Source organism: Sinohyriopsis cumingii, chromosome 1 (assembly GCF_028554795.1).
Source record: "Sinohyriopsis cumingii isolate HCF-2022 chromosome 1, ASM2855479v2, whole genome shotgun sequence".
In the NCBI taxonomy this organism is placed as follows: domain Eukaryota; kingdom Metazoa; phylum Mollusca; class Bivalvia; order Unionida; family Unionidae; genus Sinohyriopsis; species Sinohyriopsis cumingii.
Window position 1 is genome coordinate 173460293 of NC_142961.1, and position 19437 is coordinate 173479729.

At 36.7% G+C, this 19437-nt stretch overlaps 1 protein-coding gene across 3 annotated transcripts in view; it reads left to right on the forward strand.

Annotated features, from left to right (window-relative positions):
• The first annotated feature begins 263 nt into the window (after positions 1-263).
• Positions 264-19437, forward strand: part of LOC149808399 (signal-induced proliferation-associated 1-like protein 2) — a 210271-nt gene continuing 191097 nt past the window's right edge. For all 3 annotated transcript variants that reach the window (XM_089976661.1, XM_089976669.1, XM_089976678.1), the window contains exon 1: positions 264-366. The gene's annotated coding sequence lies outside the window, so the exon portion shown is untranslated. The remainder of the gene's footprint in view (positions 367-19437) is intronic.

Below are 19437 nucleotides of genomic sequence, written 5' to 3' on the forward strand. Positions count from 1 at the left end.
TTTAACAGCTTGTACACAAACTATTTATCTCGTTCATCTCTCAAAATTTCGCACAAACACTTTTCAAAAAGGCGACGGAATAAAATAAAAAACAAACAAATAAAGCCCCCACCCCCATGTTATAAGAATTACGTATATCCACAGGGATTCATACTTTTTAAAAATAGTTTATTTGTTCGTCAAGCCTGGGTTGCATTGTGATCGTTATTTCTGCTAGATGGCGCGCACCATGGTGGGTCAACGACTTTTGTCACGTGGTATAGTGTTTCCTGTGTACTGTGGATTGTACATCTTGGAAACTTGCTTTCTCAAACTAAGTTTCAAGGACAAATAAAACCATCTGGGAGGTATAGTTTCAAGAAACTGGTAAGTAAAACCGATTATCTGATGATGGCCGGGTTTATTTTATTGCATTATTTTCCCGTTGCCGGCAAATGAATGCAATCGTAGGTCAGAATGATGCGTGTTTACATAAGTGGGTGGGGGGTCAGGTGCTTGTCATATATTATTTTTATGTTTACATGACCTAATTGACCCTTAGGCAAACAGGAGATAAACACGCCAACATCGATTCACTTGACCGCTTTCCATCTAACATCCCTGTACTCGGACATGCACTTGTTATGGATAACAGCTACTTTTTTAAGTGTTAAGGTTTAGTTTGTGTTTACTAACCAATGCAAGGTATGCATTTGCGCTAGCTACCACAGAAGTCACACTGCTTATCAATAAACTTCGAGTAAAATGTGTGACAACACGAAATAACTGTAGCTTTACAGTAAATATACAGTATATTTGTATCCACTAAGAGATCATATACATTACAGACTAAAAAAGAAGAGCTAAAATCTGCTACCTTAGTAACTCTACGTTTTTCAGGAAGTTTGTCCTGCGATAAATTTATTAACTCTAACACCACTAAGCAACCATGGTTAGACATACGACTGTCAGGAGGCATAACTGTTTCTGGCTTCACGTTTTCTGTGTCCGCTTAGGTTCCAGAACAGTGGTCTGCTTTTATGGCATATTTTGTGATAAATTTGGAATTTTTAATGTAAAAACATTTTAACCCAATAGAATAAATATCTGGGTACATGTTTATGGCACTAAGTGGCCTGTGGATGGAAAAATACATCTTTGTTCGAAGCGTTGACAATTTTTACATTTTTATTTCCATACATTAAGAGGAGATAATAATCATAAACACGGTAGGTCTTAAACTGCCAACCCTTTTGAATGTATCCATGTATATTTCATATTTCTGAGTTACCTCTATTTACCGTACGAAGCCTAAATTCATGAGTCCTATCTGGTCGTTTCAGTCGTATCTGCAATGACTGGTGCGTATGCCAAGTTTTCCCTCAAATTTTAGCACATTGACCCCATTGTCGTTATTGTGTGAAACTCTATTTACTAAGATATCTTACTGAGGTTATTTCATATATATATATATATATATATATATATATATATATATATATGTTGATTTTCATCTAGATAAACAAAATAGTTTGTTTCTTCTCTTGAAATGTATGTAATCAGTTTATTTAACTGAACGGTATCATGGCAAGATTATAACTATATGAATTTAATCATAGAATGCTCGATTCAAAATAATATAGATAAATGACAAAGAATGATGTAAACGATGATTTGGGTTTGTTTCACATATTTCGTATTCTTCTCTACTAGAAACCTTCAGTACAAAAAGTTTGATGTGCCACTGCTAAGAGGGCTTTCTTCAATATGTTGCCAATAGCTTACTTTATTGCATTGTTGGTAATAGGAAGAGGCCCACTGAGTTGTCTCTCCCTTATTATGGCCCCTTTACAAATAGTTTTCATTTCTGAAGTTTAGCAATTATTAAACATTGCTATATTCTGTTGAAATAATTTACATAAACATATGAGACATTTGTAATGAAGGTTCATGAAAATAAATATAATGTCGGGAAAAGGGTACATACATTCCTCAGCAGGCTGACAACAAATGTGACTTGCTTTAGCTTTCATTGTTTGTCGTAATTAAAACTGAAGCTATAACCATATTTTTTGGCACTATCAAGAGTTATAGTTCTCAGTTCATTTTCATGATATTAAGTGGGACCATGTTTTACTGAAAAGTGACAAAAATGCATTTTGAAAACTGCCACCCCTGACTCCTTTCATGTCCTGAAATCACACCGAGCTGCATCACAGAGACGGTTGAGACTTCATTTTTATCATTCTTGGATGCATCTCCATTGAAAGATAGCTTGGTTTAATTGCAAAAACTGGTACTTCAGTTTTCATGTCCTATACCTACCGTGGTATTCCCACACTATCCCATTTGTTTGTACCCTGCTACAGATTGAAAAAATGAAAATTGTCAAAGATATAAAAGAGGCACAAAACTTTGTAATTTCAGTCATTGAATTGTAATTTTTAACCTGACATGCACAGCGATTCTTAACTCTAAACTTGTCAACAATGTCCATTCATTCATGTTGTAAATGTTCCCTTTCATCATCGCGTGTATTTACAAGATCAGAATTCCAATATGTTCATTTATTTTACCCCCACCCCACCCCCTGCAAGTCAGACTTATTATCAGGCAAGTCTGCATTTTGATGTACTTAAGTGTCTTGAAGATATACATTACAGACTGGCTCCCATCCCTTCTTGTTAACAACATTCCCATCTCTTGTTAACAACCTACGGTATGCAAGTGAATCTTACTTCAAAATAATTATTTACTTATGGGTACCCCCATGTATTGACCAATCAGAGAATGTATCATCAAAACATGACATACATCCAACTGGGAAACCAGTCTGCATTGTTGAGGAGTTATTGTTTCCTGGACCATTTTACTGATCTGCAGTGTTGAAAAGGTTACATTTTATAAGATAAAATATATTAATATGTTTATAATGACTGTAATATGAGCACCATTATATAACACAAGTTTCTCACAGTAATTTGTTTTCCAAATAAGGCTTGCTATACCATATTTGGATATTCTGTGATACATTATTCATTATGTACCATATGTACTGCAATCTGTTTATATGTCCAAAGAAGGATCCAGTGCCGTTATATTGCATACAGAAAAATGAAGCTGAAAACTAGAGTAGTTATTAGACAAACTAATATGATGGATGATTCAACAGAAAAATATTTGTATGAAGAATATAAACGCTATGTTACTCGTGTCTCTTCCGTGAAACTTGGCAATACTGGTATTTTTTTGCAATGAATATTTTATATATATTAAAATGATTTGTATGTAAAATGTACTAAGTGCTTCAGTAGCTAAACTGGTTCAGTGAGATGCACAAATCAATTTAAGGAATTATTTTTTTTAAAAACAATATAAATATATTATAATGATTACTATGTATAATGTACTAAGTGCTTCACTGTTAAACTGTCTCAGTTTGAAGCACAAGTCAGTGAGGGAATTTGTTGTTAATTTTAAATTTTCTTTTACGGGGTGGGGGGGGGAGAGGGTGCTAGGTTCGACAAAAGAAATAGGATTTGCTGGCCTGTCTGGAAATGCACATATTTTTTTATTTTATATATGTTGTAGATCACTGAAACTCATTCATTTTTTAAATAATTTATTTTAAAAGAATGAAAAACTGGCAATTTGAGAACAGTGATAATTGTGGTGTTACAACTTGGGGACTCATTCAACAGTTTCAGGATGTGAAGCCCGGGACTCTTCACTTATAGAACTCAGGAGTCCCCAGCCTATCTGCGAGTGTTGCTTTCATAACTCTCAAGTCTCTCATTTTCAGTAGGATAGAAAGGAAAATGAAAAGTACATATAATTTTATTACATATCTGCTTTTAATTCTCAGCATTGTAAGATTAAGTTGGAGGTAAGCTGTTTTTCAGTAATTGTCAAAACTTGAAATCATACTGCACTCAGCAATCTAATTGTTTTTCTTTACTTTTCCTGTTCTTTGACTTAACAAATGTTTTTTCAAGGTATTTTGGTTATCAAAGGATGCTCCTCCTTGAGTCTGTTTAATGTTCACTGAGTCATTGTATCAATTATAACCAGAAAGTATTGCAGTCATATAGGTCAAAACTAATGAAGCACTTCAGTACACTGTATTTAGTGGAAAAATCAAACCAGTAACAAGAACAGTTTTATGTTTCATTTAGTTATAAGCAGTGGGCAAGTTTCAAGGATGTGTAATATTTACATGTAAGAAGACTTGACATGTTCAGCTCTGAGTCACCAAGATTCTATTTCAAGATCTGAGTTGGCAAAGGATAAATTTATACACATTTTTCACATACTCTTGTTTGGTAATTCTTTACCTGTACACATTTACAGCTTTTTCATGTGTATGTGATTGATTCATTTGTATCTGTATTATGTGCAGTTAGTTTAATAAAGATAAAACATGTGCTTAATTTGATGCAATGAAGTGCTTGACATGGCTTAAATATGATTGAAATCTAGCATGACTCACATATGACAACTTTGACACTAGCCGGAAGGAAAAGAGTTTTCACTTGTGCCTATTTACCTGATTAACAAGCTTACTCTCACCATTGATAAATATTTTCAGTGTAGCCCTAGGGGTGCAAGAGTGAGAGTCAAAAATCAGTTTGGTGTCAAAACTGGGGGTCAGACTGAGTAAAAACAAACTTTGGTATCAAAACTGGGGTCAGACTAAAAATTAGTGTGTCTGAAGTGCACATAAGGGTAAGGGGAAATGCTTTTGTTTAGATTTTAGATATTAATATTGAACAGCCCTGGTTATATGCTAGTCCTGTCAAGTCAATCAGTGTTGTAAGAACATGGATCTATATGTTTATTTTTCTCACTTTTCATCAAAGTGGCTTTTATTTTATTCCATTGAAGAATTCAGATTTAAATGAATGGAACCCAGCCCTTTTTTTGCCACTTATTGACATGCACTCGTTATACTGAGGATTATGGGCATGTGTTCTGTTGCACATACTAGTGTGTACAGTGAATCTCTAGCAGCAACAAACATCTTGCCTTTACAATTATCACAGGATGGATCGTTTACATTTATAGGATCTGAACCTCCATGTGTTCGAGAAAATTTATTGGATGGCACTGTTTAATATCATACCCAACAATGCTAGGAAACACACCTTCCCTCCCACCAGGGGTGGTGGATAACCTTGAACCTTTGCAATAGTGGCCATACCTGCAGTGTCATTGTCAAAATAACCCACAATTTGGACAACTCCAGATGTGTTTAGCTTTTCCTCCAGCATGATTTTTGCTACTAGGACAGGTTATGAATTCATCTTCTTGCTATCAGTGATGTTGTTTACCCACAAGACCTGGCACACTCCGCCATAATTGCTTTTGGACAAACAACAAAATTCAAGTGTGCATAATGTGAAGCTTATGCTGACCTATAGCTTATTCTCAGTAAACTGTGTTGCTCTGCTCTCTTTCATCAGTGTTTATAAAAAAAACCCCACTAAGATAAATAGTAACCAGATTTAGTAAATAAACATAAAAACTGTTTTATCGATTATATTCCAATAATTTGTGGAGATTAGTGATTTATTTGTGTGTAAATTCATATATTTGAATGTTCTCATATTTGTCTATCTTTTGTTACATTCGTTATCATGATTCGTTCATTTATTTATTCATTTCATTCTTACATCTACCCTTTTACTAACAAATTATATGCAATTACCTGTTTGTCCATTTCATAAAACTGGTGAAATTGAAAGCTAAATAAAATTTGATTAATAATAGCAATCAAAGTGATGATTATTTAGAAGAGAAAGGTAGTAAGAAAATATTAAGGCACATACCGGTAGTTATAATTAAATTGTTATAGCCATGGTGGAAGAATTTCTGGAGTATTGTTTTAATTTCATCTTAAAAAAATGTGTACAACTAAAACTTTTAATGCATTCACTTTTCCAGGCATTTAAAAGATTGTGTCCAAATTGGCATAAAAAATGTAAATCATTATATTTATTTGAAAAAATTACAAATCATTAGAGAATGTTGAAATATCTATTACCTATTTATATCGCTTATGACTTTTATGCATTTATATGTTCTAACCATAAACTTAATATTGAGGCAGGTAGGTATGAAGATGATATTGCTTCTGAGTTTGATGGCAAGTACTATGCATTTTAAACAATTTTTATGAAGGCATTTGAGAAAAACAGTCCTAAGATACATGTTTTTGTGTCATTCTATTTTAATAAAATTCTGTTGCTTGATTCTTTCTTCAAGTCCACAGTTTATTCACCATGTATTAGTCAGACAAAATGCCGTAATTAACATCAGACAATTATACTATAAGAAGTGCAATGTGCTCCAGTGTTAGTGACCGTTCTTCATGTATTATAGGATCATACTCATAATTAGTGAAATAATGAATATAAATTGACTTTGATTTACGTTTTTAAGGAGATGATTAGCTGTAAGGTAATTTCATCGCAGCAGCATCATCTGAAGTCAATTACATATTGAAGCTTAGTAGCCATGTTACAAAGTTTGTCCAAAGTATTTAAGACACTGCCCACGTGATGTTATTTATTAGGTATGAGGTCACTGCTTGTCATCACATCTGCATAATTCGTAACCTGACCTATTGAGTCTATGGCAAAGTTAAGGAGAACTTTTAGATCAGTGCTGATATGAAGACTGCATTGAATAGCCATCTACTGGAACATTCAGAGTATTATACCTCAGTGCTCAACTCATTAACCTCTGGCGACGAGTTTACGTGGCAAGAGGTAGTAGCCTACTGCTGCGCTCTGTAGCATCAAGGTCATGTATGATACACTAAAGTGGGTGGTATTATAGAAAGGTAGATAGATATAACTCTACAATGATACCAGATAATCTTGAAGTTCTAGTTGCACTACAAAATACAGAGGGAAAAACCTCATGTTTTGGACCTGATTTTTATCCACCCAAAATTTGCCTGTGGTCGTAATCCGATTTGGTGTCCAGATTTTAGACTTTTTGGTCTCAGATCTGAGGCAGACTGGTATGAACTGCAAACAGACATATGAACCTTTGCAAAAAGTAGGATAAGATGGGAGTTTGGAATAAAGAGTGGTCTCGATACGAAAATGATGGATTTGTTAAGAAAAAGAAAAAAACAACTCCAACTTTTACCCTTCTGCTCATACGAAAGTGAAATAGCCAATGAAAAACGATGTTTCTAACACAACTAGGCATTAGGTTATTGGAAAATCTCCTGGAAGTTGATGTATTAGGATATATCCAGAAATAGCTTTCAAAATGTGTTTCCTACTCGAATTCCAGGCAAAAACGACACAAACCTCCAGGGGTTAATGTGTTAAAGTGACAGCATGGCTGATACTGAGCTGACAAGTGAAGATGTATTTTTCAAAAACTTCTTGATCAGCATACTTCAAGGCTATATAGCAAGGCCTTCCATTTGATTTACCGCTCCGGTGGCCTAGTGGTTAGAACGTCCGCCTTGGATGCGGGAGGTCTTGGGTTTGATCCCTGGCTGAGTCAATACTAAAGGTTTACAAAAATGGTATTAACAGCTGCCTCGTTTCGTGCTCAGCATTAAGAGGTTAGATTTAGGACTGGTCGGCCTGGTGTCAGGATAATGTGACTGGGTGGGACATCGTGCTACATGTCTGCGGCATGATGCCTCAGTGCTAGACATCACTATAAACTGCCACATTGCAGACATCATAGTAATATGACTGAAAATTTGTTGAAGTTACGTTAAAAATCCAAATCACATCACAGCACATCCATTTGATTTAAAGTTGGAGGGTGAGTTGCCAAAGTAGGCAGGGGTTTTGAGGGACTCCTTCAATGGGGATACAGTTTTTTGTTTTAAGAAGCCAGGTGAAAAGTAAAAGTAGCAAGGTACAGTAAATCACCCGGCTCTGGCTGATAAGGAAAGCCCTGTATAGACAAGTCACCTTTAGCTCTGCTGGGACATTTCCTGCTCAGATTGTTGAATACCTTACGTACCATTTATGACATAATAATTGATTTTAAGCAATGGCCTAAATGATAAGGAACATTGTTCAGTATTTTGTTTATGCTTTTTATTAGTAGACTTATTATTTGTCCTGTTCTTCAAGTCTTTATAAAGTATATTATCTCTGTTGATATTCAATACTTGTTTTTTTAATAAAGTAGTATTTTAAGTAGACCTTATTCATAGAAACAAGGTTATACAGTACAAATATTTTTTGACCTACATGTCGAGAATAATGGACTTGGCAAAAGTGACTTGTCCAAACCAATTTCTTTCTAATCGAGTGGGTACAAAAAAAATCAGTTGCCTAGGAGCCTTGACAACTTTAATCCTGTCATTTTCCAATTCTGTCAGAGTTCTGTCAGGCAGCCAAAAATATTGTAAAATTATAATGTTATAAATTATAATGGATTTTGATATATTTTCATTGATACACATTTGATTGTTAAATTGTCATTTTGGGTAGGTGCCTGAATTATTTCCATATGATTCAGTAGTGGAGTGTTGGTCACAGGTCACACTAATCCATGTATCAGTTACTCATTATTCAATTAAATAAGCAAAAGCCTTACTGCTAACTTCTTAGGAATAACTCTTTTAAAAAAAACAAGACGTGTGAATGTTTTTTTTTATATGAGCAAACTAACACATGGTAGTGGTATCTTTCAACTTTAAATGCCTACGATTTTGTATTGTGTTTTCTCATTGGTCTGTTGAAGAAATGGGCTCTTTCTGTAGAGCACCTTACTGTTTCTATTGGCTGTCTTATGGTAAAGGAATGTGTGAAGTTTTCGTCTTGAAGATTAGTTTTTCAAGTCATTTGCTCTCTGTGTATGTGATACAAGTTTATTAGGTTTTGGCCATTAAAATATGGTAGGTGGGTTGCCAGAACGAAACATTATTTTGCCTATGGATAAGATTTTTTTGCTGAAAAATGTTTAAGCCAGATTTAACATTAAGTTTTATATTGATCTGGAATAGGTACCAGTATTTCATATAGAGGTGGACTGGTAGTTAATTTCTTATTGTCCTCATTTGGTTTCTGCAGCATTCCTGGATTTAAACCAAATTTAAAAAGTACATTTGTATTGATGAGTCCTTTTAATGTCATCATTGAAAGGAAATAATAGTCCCAGAATGCCCAAATTCTAATTTTGGTTTGGACTGCTAATCTCATTTGGGATTGTTTCTCTTTTTTTCTGTCATAATTATGACCAACTCATCCCGCTAAGTTAAGGCTTGACAATTCCTCATTTGATCCACCATATCATCGATGATACATGGAAAATGGTCATGAAACTCAAATATGGGTGGTGGGTATGTAAAATATAAAAAAAAGGTTTAAATTTACATGAAATTTCACTTGCCCAGCAATCACTTTTACTTGCCTGGGCTAGTTAGGCCTGGTAATTGTTGTTCCCTGAACCATGTTCCATTAGCTTCTCCCATCCACTGTCTGCTTGCCCAGAAACATTAACAGATGCTTTCTGTCATTCATGGTAGGCATTCACAGAGTGCCAGATCAAAGGCTTACCCTTGTGTGTCTGGGCATATTGACAATGGCTAATGATTTTGCTCCAGTTTATCTGTAACTAATATCAGGAAAACAAACAAGACTTGGGACCACCCTGCTCCATTTCATGGAAGATAGATGAGGTATTTCATTCTTTATCACTCCCATTTGTAACAGCTGTGTGTAGTAACTGGTGTTAATGTATATTTGGTTTAGTTTAATTGTGTTTGTTAGTTTTAAATTTGTTTATTCCATTACATGATAGTGTAATGTAACTTTATTTACTAGATTTGACATTGTTCAGAAATTCAATTCAGTTCTGTTTGACCTGACTGTTTTTTGTAAACAACTAATAATATAAACTTCAAATTATTTGGATTCCAAGAGATTATTTTACTCTGGAAATACTTGTGCTGAATTAATTCTTGGACGAGGACAGTTATTGAAATTTACACATAATTCAAATGCTGAAATAATATTTCTGTTATTTCAATGAACTGTTGACACATCAGTATGACGCTGACCACAGGATACGTGTCACCTTCCATTTTGGATTTCATCGGGATTCGAACTCAGTTTCATTAGGACTTTTTTTATTACTATGATTACTATGATTTCTATTTCTTAATTCTTGGATTATTCTTGGAATTGATTTGTTAAACCATAAGTTCTTTTTCTTATTTTTACCTTGTTTTTCTGGGGAAATAAACTATTTTTTAAATTTGACAACGCTTGGTGTCTTCGCTCTTTTCTTGTTACTCTTTAAAAGAGCCTAAACATTTAACACTGGGAGACAACTATGCCAGGGAAACAACTTTGAGGTCAGAGCTTTAAAAAAGTATATCTGTATTTGGAACCTAATGTTTTTGTCTTGTTTTGCATTGCTTTACAGGCAGATCACAGCATCTTCCTTCATACCTCTGCACCGATGTCTTGCTGCACATCATTGTCACATATACTCCCTAAAAAAGGGATCCTTTCTTTGTTTCTTTCACTGCTTCAGTGGCCTAAGTGGTTAGAGTGTCTGCCTCAGATGCAGGAGGTTGCGGTTTCAAACCACGGCCATGTCATACCAAAGACTTATAAAAAATGGTACTTGCAGCTGCCTTGCTTAGCTTTCAGCATTAAGAGGTTTATGTTAGGACTGGTTGGCCTGGTGTGAGGATAATGTGACAGGGTGGGACATAATGCTACATGTCTGTGGCATGATGCCCCAGTGCTAGACATCACTAACCTCCCACACTGCAGACATTGTAGCTATAAGACTAAAATCGTTAAAGCTATGCTAAAAATCTAAATCGCAGTCTTTGTCTCTTAATAAAAGCATTCGGATTTTACGAGACTGCATGAGATGCATATATGTTTTAGCATGTGTGTGACTGCATGCAACTTTTTCCATTCTGTTTTAACTAGAGCAGGCATCTTCAGCCTTTTAGAACTGCTGCGCCAGGTCCACTCATGCTAAGTCAAATTTGTCCCTTTAATTTAATTGTCGTTTTTATTACATATAGTACAAGCTTCGACTCGTAATGTGTGTCTTTCCAAAGGGTTTGCACTGCTCCAGTGGCCTAGTGGTTAGAGCATCTGCCTCTGATGCGGGAGGTCATGGGTTCGATCCTCGGCCGAGTCATGCCAAAAAATGGTACTAACAGCTGCCTTGCTTGGTTGGCCTGGTGTCAGGATAATGTGACTGGGTGGGACATCGTGCTATATGTCTGTGGTATGATGTCTCAGTGCTAGACATCACTTTAATCTGCCACAATTCAGACATCATAGCGATATGACTGAAAAATTGTTAAAGCTACGTTAAAAATCCAATCAAACACACACACTCCAAAGGGTTTGGCATGCATACCATAGGCTGTTGACACCTGCACTAGAGGTTATTGTGACTGATGGGGTTGGTTAAGTGCATCATGGTCCCATATGTTTTGATAGCCTGAGTGGTGGAGGTTATAGAACAGTTGGGGGGGGGGGATTAATAGCTGGAAATAAATAGTTCCACATAATACCAACATACAGCTGTGTGACATTTTCTAGCTTTCCAGTGAAAATATGGCATTGTTGTTCATAAGGTGGAACAAGGTTCAGTATGATTTTTCCTGGTCCAAGGTGCACCTGCTGTGGGTAACAAATGATAGATGACAATGGAATTTTTGTCATTTGTATAGTGCTCCATCCAAGTATCTATCAAACTTTAGTGTGCATAGTGTGATCTGCATGAGAATTTAGTGGTCATTTTGAATTCAAATCACCAAACTAAAAAATGTGGTCACCTTAGACACTGGAGTAGCAATTACTTGAGTGGGGAATGAGATGGCAGAAGATGAACATAGTGAAGGTTCTAGTTCAGATTAAAGAGGAATTATTTGTAGAGCAGAAGAGCCTATGGAATGGTTTTTACATTGGTCCATCCATTTACACGAGTTTGTTATCACTACTCAGACTAACTAATTGAAGGATTGCTGTGAAACTTTACATACACATTCATTCCATGGCTTATTCAGTCCAAATGAAAATGGTGCTGCTCAGACATGCAGTATGGTTGACACCAGGTACTATGGCCAGTGTGATCTGTAATCATAATAATTGATTTAAGACCTCATTAATTGTAATCATAATCACCCTTTATTGGCAGTGTGATTGCATAGTTTAATCTTGATTGCAATTAATTAAACAAAAAAATGACTAATTATATCCTTATAAGTCTTAGAACATTAAGTTTTCATAATGAAAGACAGTGAATGTTGTCTATTTTAATAGTGAATGGTCGTCTTAAGTGGCCAGTATTCAAGCTAATTTTTATAAAACTATACTGTGCCTTATAATTTTAGGTGACCATTTGGTGAATCAGAAATTCGTGCTCATTTATCAGCTTTTTCATCAGGTATAAGTTAGCATTGATACGGACTTCACATAAATGTAGTTTTCACGGCTTCTGAGCAGAATGCCAAGTTTATATAGCTTAGGTGATTAGTTAGAAGGCCCATAGAAAAAGTCCTGTTGTGTTAGTCTTTGTCATTGTTCATTTACATAGAGTTAAATTTATTTGTTTTACATTATACCGTGTATGATATTTACCCAGAAAAAATATTAGATCTTAATTGTAATCAGCCATCTATAACTGTAAATGTAATAATGGTTTCCAATTAAGGTGTAATTATTACCATACTCATGATCATAAATGCCAAACAACCTGTAATCATAATTGTAATCAAAACCTGTAATCATACCTGTACTCGACCCATGCCTGACTGCGATGGTGACAGTTTTGAACATCTTATCACTATGTCTGTGAGTGAATAGTCACGTCAGTATGGGCTTTTCATTAAATATTTATGATGTTTGGTTGGTCCTCAATGAAAATGGTGCAGATCTGATTTCCAGTGTGATCTCCACAGCAGTCATCTTGAAAATCTTACCTTTACTCCACCTGAACAGAAAATGTCATTAACATGGAATTGCACCAGAAAACTGTTTGGTCCTACATGGAAGCATTGCCAATCTGATATTATATCCATCAGAGTGGCCTAATTGAAAATCTTGTTGTTTCTATTCCTCCTGAATGGATGGTCATATCATCATGGGGTTTACACTAGAAGACTTTTATGTCAGGTTGGTAACAAATGAAACTAGTAAAGATCTGATTTTCCAATATAGCTACCACAAAAGCCATCTTTAACATTTTGTTATCATTACTCCAGAATGGAACATATTTACATGGAGTATTCAAATATCCTTGCTCTGATATATCCATACATCCATATTAACTAATCTTACTTCAGCCATTTTCTGAATTCACAATTCATGCATGTCTAAAATCTAACATATCACGTGAATAAATGCACTAGTTTACTATGAAGTAGCCTAATAGCGACTTTTAATTCTGACCACAAGCTTACAATCTACATAATTTTCTACATAACACTCAAGCTCATATCTAGAATATGCTTGTAAATTAAACACTACAAAGGTAATTCTATGTACTAAATGATCCTATTAATTAAGTATACATACTACACATAATTACATTTACAATGCCATAATATTCTGCAAAAATCGAGCAAATAACTTTCTGACATTTACGAAGCTTTATCTTTCCTTAGAATCTTCAATCTAAGTTTTACTGCCAAATTACGAGTGGCATCCTCTGAGTAACCCTATATAGCTCAGCAGTCTTCCTAGGCAAGACTAAATTAACTTAATGACAATGTCCTTCTCGCTGTCTGTCCATATGGGGACAGATTTAGAACATGCCCTGTTCCCTTGCGGGTTCCTCTGAGCTTAGAACAAAGCTGTAACACATAGGTGGGATGTTGCGCTATCTAATGTCTGTGCTGATTCAAGATGTCGGTTCTTCTCTCTGGTCACGGTAACCTTGCATAAGAGATTAAATGTTTAGACCTCAAACCGTGGCTTGTAATAATACCTTAGTTTATTCATGACTTACGAACTGGGGCTGAGCAAACATAACACATTTTTGTGATGACTGGACCAAGGCAATATGTATTGCATGGTAACTTATCTTGGGTACCATCAATGCAAATGATTTGTCATTGGGAAACTTATAATGGGTACCATCAATGCTAATGATTTGTCAGTGGGAAACTTATAATGGGCACCATCAATGCTAATGATTTGTCAATGGGAAATTGTATTAAATGTGAACCGGAACTGCTTTGCTGTAGATTCATACATGCCAACCTCAAAGATAGGTATAAGCAGAATTATTACTAATAAAAGTGGCAAGGAAGCATAATCTGAACATAAAAAGACCATTCCATATATTACATGCCATAATTACAGTAAGCTATATGAAAAAATGTACATTTATGTTTGCTGTTTACCTAGATCTGCAGTTAAAATTCTTGTCACAAATCAGCTAAATCCATGTGGATTAGTAGTTAGTATGAAAGTATAGACACAAAACAAAGTGAAAAATTTTGCACAATAACATCTATGACTCCTATCGATAAAGCAAGTTTCTCTTAATGTCTTGTGCCTTTTTAAAAAAAAGTTTAGACAGGTCCGCTATTTATGTGTATCAAAATATAATAAATCTGTGACACATTTCACATTCAAGAAATATGTCTGTTTTCATGGAATTGTTTCAAGTACAGTACCTATAGGTAGAAAATAAGGAAATTAGACAGGCTTAACGATGGATAAATGACAGCAGCCAATAGTCACATGTTACAAACCTCAAACTGTAATTGTTATTTTGTGTCTAACTCATGATATGAACTTGGAAACATGATTGTTTTGTGTTTTTAGTTTTAATGGGTACCCGGTTGCCCATTTGATTACTTGGGTTATTATCACCAGACTGGTAACAGTTGACAGCTTTATTGCATGTTATTTTCTCTAATCTTTCTTCACGTTCTTCGTATCATACATCCATTTTTGTATATATCATACACCCATTTTTTATGTATCATGTACATTTTTAATGTATCATACACCCATTTTTTATGTATCCTACATATATTTTATGTCATGCACATATTTTTATGTATAATACACCCATTTTTTATGTGTCATACATTTTCTATGTATCATACACACACTAGTTGAAACATACAAACTGTACGAGGTCTGCAACCACCCACCCACCCTCCTTAAAACATTAAGAAATAGTTAATACTCACCTTACAAAAATGCCACTCAGGAATTCCCATTTTGTGTGAAATTCCTGGAGAAATCACTAATGGCAGTATTTATCCTGGTTCATTCAGCTTTAGAAATTTGATCCAATTAGTTATCTCTGTTTACTTATGCCCTCCAGGTTTGTTTATTCATCCAGTAAATCTGGATAAAAGTTAACAATAATAATAATAATGCAGAATATATGATGATGTTAATTAATTTAAGAGAAGTTACCTTAAGTGCATATAATCAGATATTTTGATGATTGTAAGTATTTTAAAACATTTTCAATAAAAGCAGTATCAGAAATGTGAGTTTGAATTTTTTAGAAGTATATTACAAAAGCATGAAAATCAATAACAAAATTTGGTTGAATTGTTTCAGTATATAGATGGATTAAAATTGTCACTGATAACCCTAGCTAATATCAGGATATATTGTTGCTATGGATGAAATTTGTCACCTTTTCTCAGTATGTAGACAACACAGTGGAATCATTTTGACTTAAAATATGTAATCACTTGAAATGCCTTTAGATCATGACAGAATCTGTTTTTATTTTGAAAAAAGTCCATTCTCTATTCCTTGAACTCCCTTCATGGTCCCACATCAGTAGTTACTTGAATGTACTCTTCCTGCCTCAAATACCCTTCAGCATATTTGGGTAGCAACAATTATTTTGTTACTTTCAGTGTAATTAAATGAACAACACAGACGAGTCCAATCCATTCCTAGGACTTCTTTTTGCTACTGAGCAATTTGCCTGTGACCATGAAATCTCCTCCTGATGAAAGTTGCAGTGAAATGCAAATCTCGTTCAACGTGTCAGATCTCTTGAACTTATTTTGTAGGTTCCATTGAGATTATTTTCTAGGTTCAATTGAGATTTCACTGTGTATGTGTTTGTGTGTGTGTATGTGCATGTATGTCTGGCATTCTAATGGCTTTTACTAGACATTTTTTCCTGAAAAATAACATGGGAGCAACATATATATCCATGTGGTTGGCATCTGTTAGTCTCGAGAGACGATGGAAGTGCACCCATGTGGGATGTCCTGGTTGGTGGTTGTGCAGCGTCTGCTGTGGCTATGGAGCCCAACATGAGAGTTGCAGTCCTTGCTGCACTTGAAGGTTGAGTCTGGTGTGGGTTGGAGCTGCTGCTTCTTCCGCTGAGATTGCTTTTCATCAGCTAGCAAGAGTAGCTTGTCCTCGCCAGCTTTCAGACCAGTGATCAGAGCATGTCACTAGCTGCACCTGTTTAGAGCAAGCTTTTCCTAGGTGTTGACTGTCAAGGAATTTCATGTCGCACTTGCAGACATCCTTGAAGTGGAGATGTGGCCGTCTGATCGACCTTTTGCCAGAGGTAAGTTTTGATTAAAGAAGGTCTATGGGAATCTTTCCATCATCTATCCAACTTATATGGTCCAGCCATCTGATGCAGTGTAAGCGGAGGAGTGTGACCATGCTGGGAACCTTGGCACATTCAAGCACCTTGTTTGTTACTCGATCGCTCCAGGTGATAGGCATCGCATGTGAAAGACGCTCAGTCTTTTCTCTTGTGAGTTGTAAAGGGTCCAGGTTTCACTAGTGTACAGGAGAGTGCTTAGCACGCAGGCATGGTACACAGAGAGCTTAGTGTTCAGGATCAGCATGCTGTTGTTCCACATTCTCTGCGACAACCTGGAAAGAGTTGTTGATGCCTTTCAAATCTGCTTGAGCTCAGTATCAAGCGAGAGGTTGTTGGTGATGGTAGAACTGAGGTACATGAACTGACTGTCTACCCCAAGTTCGCGGTTGTTGATGATGATGATTGGGGATCCGTGTCCTGAGCCATCATGTTGGTTTTCTTTAGGCTTATGGTCAACCCAAACTCATTGCATACTTTAGCAAAGTGGTCCATCAGGTGCTGTAGCTCAGCTTCTGTGTGACTGGCTAGAGCAGCATTGTCTGCAAAGAGCATGTCACTGATGGTTGCTTCTCGCACTTTGCTCTTTGCCTTCATTTGTGCCAGGTTGAACAGTCTACTGTCTCATCGTGTGTGTAGGTAGATCCCTTCTGTGGACGTCACAAAGGCATGCTTGAGCAGGACAGCGAAGATCCTGAAGAGCATGGGGGCAAGGACTCAGCCCGGTTTCACTCTGCTGCAGATGTTGAAGGGGTTGGATGTTGAGCCATCGTATTACACTGTGCCTTTCGTGTCATTGCCAGGATTGTGAAGAGTCAGTCTCTGTTGACCAGATCAAACGCCTTGGTGACGTCTATAAAGGCCAGGAAGAGGGGTCTGTGTTGTTCTCTGCATTTCTCCTGCAGTTGCCTGATGGAAAAGATCATGTTAATTGTGGACCTCTCTGTGTGGAGCCCACACTGCGACTCCGGTTAATTCTGTCAGCAAGTATCTGCAGTCTGATTAGGATGACGCGTGCAAAGACTTTACTCATGATGCTGAGAATGCCCCTGTAGTTGTTGCAGTTGCTTCTGTCGGCCTTGTTCTTGTACAGGGTTACGATGTTGGCATTTCATGTCCTGAGGCACTGCACCTTCATCCCAGCACTGGCAATGGAGGTCATGCCGGTGTGTGAGCAGCATGCTGCAGCCAAACTTGGTGACTGCTGCTGGGATGCCATCCTTCCCTGGGGCTTTACCTAAGGACAGTTTCTCTAAGGCCTTCTTCAGTTCTGCCACAGTAGGTTTCTTGTCTAGTTCGGACATGGGAGGGAGGCGTTGAGGGCATCGTTGGTCATGTGGTTCTCTGGAGTTCAGTTCAGAGTAGTACTCCACCCAATGCTCCATCTGCTTGCCCTTGTTGTAGATGGTATCGCCTGCGGCAGACTTTAGTGGTGCTGTCACTTTCTTCATGGGACCCATTGCTTTCTTTATTCCATCATACATGCTTCTGATGTTTCCGATATCGGCTGCGGACTTTTTTCAAAATAAAAACAAGCAAAGTGCAGAGGTTAGCATGGCAGTGCGCCAGTGAATACTGGCTTCAGCTCTGTCAGAGTGTCCTGTATGCCTGTAGTGTCCTCTGCAGGGGGATCGCTTGTATTTCAGGTGAGCACTGTGACGCTCTTCTATGGCTGGCATGAGTGTGGCGGAGTTAGTGTTGACGCTGTGAGGCAAAGCTGGAGTGTCCTCTACAGGGCGCAAGCCTGGGCAGGATGATATTGAGAATCAGCTGTTGCCTTTGCAACTGATTCCCCATTTCCACGCAGCTGATGGATCCAAGGGAAAGGACAAGCCAGATACATCATGGCACCAGTGATGTTACGGGAGTTTCCAATATGACACTGAAAGCAATGCCAAGTCGCCTTCAGGACTCCATCTCCAGATTTTCTGTTGGGGCTTACTCCCTTAGCCTTTCCCATGAGAGGCTATAGTCACAAGGCAGTGAAGGTTTGAAGTCGGAGTTTACCTTCTCCTAGATGGGCAACCAACCAAGGTTAACGAGCCCCATCTGCACAAAGTGTCTGGTTTTGATGTGCCAGAAACTCACCTGTCATCCCTTCTTTAGTCATTTTAAACTGGTTCTGCCAGGTTTAGGTGGTGCTCTACAGTTTCTCATTTTGTATAAGGTTAGAATTTTAAAGAAAAAGAATTTCCCCCGTCTTTCCTCACTGGTTATACTGGCTGTTTAAAAAAGACCTTGTATATCTTAGGTATAGTTCAAAGAACCTTTAATTCTCTTTATTTTGGTATATGATTGATAGGTGTAATATGGGTTATAGAGTATACAGCTTGGCCTTACTCCAGATGTGCACCTTTCAAAAAAGTGCTAGCTCCACTTGGTCATTTTCACTTCATGAACATCAGAGATAAATTGTGTAAAAAAGAGCAGATAACTTTTTTTTACATTTGATATATTTAGTAATTCATTCATTGCACTTTCAGAAGCTGGTATTGTCTAGTTTGGCAAAATTCATTTTCCCTATTTTAATAGCTGCTATGCATATTGTACTTTAGACTAATTCAGGCTGATTTTTTAGCAGAAGGGAGCAGTCATTTTAGTTAGCAGTGTGCTTAGATCATGTACAATTTCAAAAAAGTACAATATCCAAAGAGGTATGCCAACATTCTCTCTATTGTGCATGTTTTAAATGCAAACAATTTCACCTTACATATGGTGAGCGCCCCCTTAGTAGTTAAGCCACTTGTTAAGGCCTGGAGCTGGATTTGGTTGTCAGATGCTCTATCAGATGCAGACCATTGGGGGATTTCCAAGGGAAGTGGGTGCTTGTCTCCCATATGTCCATGTAAAAGTTAATACAAAAGCATTCAAGGGAGATGTAAC